General features: G+C 42.6%; 1 protein-coding gene across 2 annotated transcripts in view; it reads right to left on the bottom strand.

The window, feature by feature from the left end:
• Positions 1–2587, bottom strand: part of ORC3 (origin recognition complex, subunit 3) — a 152935-nt gene that overhangs the window by 39737 nt on the left and 110611 nt on the right. The window lies entirely within an intron of this gene.

Below are 2587 nucleotides of genomic sequence, written 5' to 3'. Positions count from 1 at the left end.
ATGTCAGACGAAGCCCCAGAATCCTTGCCTCCAAGGAGTAGCTTGGTTTAATCCTCTCCAAGATGAATCTGTTTGTTTTCCTGGCAGTCCATGGTAGACGTAGATAAAAAGTAAATTTTTCTCTGGGTTTAAGTATAAAATCTTCTCATGTTTCTAGTACACTGAAGTAATTATCCAAAGTGTAATCTTTATGAAAGAGAAATAGCTAACAAGTCAAAGAAAATTAGCCAAGATCTTTTAGCTCTTGATTACATTTGAGATTATAATTTATGGCTATCTATTGTCCAGATTTAGTTAAACTGTATATAAAAGAGAATTAACTCCAAGTTAGACACTTCTGAACAATCTGTTATACCTGACCTTCAGCCTTCTTCAAACAGATGTGCTCCACTCACACTGCCAGTGTTCATGCTGTCACCAGAGGGGTCCTGCCTATGAGGGGTAACAGGGCTGAGATGAAGCTGGGGAGGTCTAACTCATACCAGCACATGGCATCACCATCAGGGTCCAGGGTCCGACCTATGAGGGGTGACGGGACTGATGTGATGCTGGGGGAGGTCTAACTCACACCAGCAGCACAATGGGGCCATGCAGCAGGGTCCTGCCTACAAGGGGTGACAGGGCTGATGTAATGCTGGGGGTGGTCTAATTTATACCAGAAGGGTCCAGGGTCCTGCCTACAAGAGGTGACGGGGCTGATGTAATGCACACCGGCAACACACAGCATCACCAGGAGGTTCCAGGGTCCTGCCTACAAGGGGTGATGGGCTGATGTGATGCTGGGAGAGGTATAACTCACATGAGCAGCACATGGTGTCACCAGCAGGGTCAAGGTCCTGCCTACGAGGGGTGATGGGGCTGATGTGATGCTGAGGGAGGTCTAATTCATAGCATCAGCACACGGTGTCAATAGCAGGGTCCAGGGTCCTACCTACGAGGGGTAACTGGTCTGACGTGATGCCGGGAGAGGTCTAACTCTCACCAGCAGCAAATGGGGTCAAACAGCAGAGTCCTGCCTACAAGGGGTGACAGGGCTGACGTGATGAACATCAGCAGCACACAGCGTCACCAGCAGGTTCCAGGGTGACAGGCTGTTGTGATGCACAATAAGGTCAGCCTCTCAGACAGCTGGCACGCACACCTCCAAACCATGTGGAGTGCAAAATAACTAACCTAACCTATTTTCCCTTTCTGTGAATATTGAGGAAAGCCAACTGTAGCCATTTTCAAGTGTCAGACAAATGATATTATGTCATATAATTCTGAAATCCAACTTTTATTGTAAGAAAATTGTAACTAAATTTTGCCATTTTGAAATGTACATTTCAGTTGCATTAATTTTATTCACACTCATCATCACAATCTATTTCCATTAGTCATAACTTTATGACATTTTATTGATCTTTTACCTCCTGGTATGGATTCAGAGAATGGTTACTTCTTTTTTTAAATTTTATATTAGTTTGCTTACAAAGTTTGTATGTATTACTTCATCCATACTAAGCCAAAGGTAATGCTCTTACTGTCCCAGAGTTAGGAAAAAAAATCTTACACTTCCCCAAATAATCTGGTTTAACATATGACAAATCTGAGTAAAGTTTAATGACTGGAGCTAATAATCTAACCAATAAAAGTCAGTAGTTAAGTTATGTAAGTACATGCACTCACACTCAAACATATTAAGAATTAAAAGATCTTTGCTACTATTCAGTATTATTCCAGAGCCTAATTGCCACAATAGATTTTAAAAAAGATAAAACATTAGAAAGGAAGATGAAATTTACTATTTGTATTTTGTGGAGTTTATTTTTCAATATGACTCTCGTAGCTGTAGTTTGACTTTGACATGAAGATGGGTGGGGATATGCAAATGTAGCATGTCAGGCTATCCACAAGGGGACCAGCTATCTACCAATCCACAAGGGAATTGGCTAGTCTCACCATTAAATTGAGCAACCCAGCAGCAAGAGAATGAGAGCTCCCTACCACCGGTGAAGAAACCTCATCACCAGGAAAAGAGCAAGCAAGAGAGCTTACAGGACCACCAGCCACAGCAGAGAAACAGACCTGACGTGGAACAGAGAACCGGAGACCTGACAGGAGATGGGACCTTGGGACAGCTACACCACTGGAACTAAAAGCATTTGCCCGAATGTGTTGGACAAGAGAAGGTGTGGGCCCTAATTCAGAGCACTGAGAACTTTGTAATAGCGGCCTAAAGCCGGGAGGCTCAAGACTGAGGGGATAATGAGCACATATGGGAGCCATCCTGATGGTATTCTGTTACTAACCTGGATTGTAACCTTTTGACTTCCCTAACATAGTACTATGTGGTCTGATCTATCACATCAGTTTCTGGACTTAGCAAAACATTTAGATTACTATAGAGATGAGTATAACGAAATATGGGCGCACAGACACATAGATCAATGGAATAGAAATGAGAACCCGGAAATCAGCCCATCTATTTATGGGCAATTGATTTTTGACAAAGAGATGAAATCAGTTAGGTGGGGAAATGACAGCCTTTTTAACAAATGGTGTTGGCAAAATTGGAAAACTATCTGCAGAAGAATTAAACAAGATC

The sequence above is a fragment of the Elephantulus edwardii genome, unplaced genomic scaffold (assembly GCF_000299155.1).
Source record: "Elephantulus edwardii isolate Elephantulus edwardi_28Jun2011 unplaced genomic scaffold, EleEdw1.0 scaffold00360, whole genome shotgun sequence".
NCBI classification, from domain to species: Eukaryota; Metazoa; Chordata; class Mammalia; order Macroscelidea; family Macroscelididae; genus Elephantulus; species Elephantulus edwardii.
Note: the sequence above shows the minus strand (reverse complement) of the source record. Positions and strands in the feature narration are given on the sequence as shown.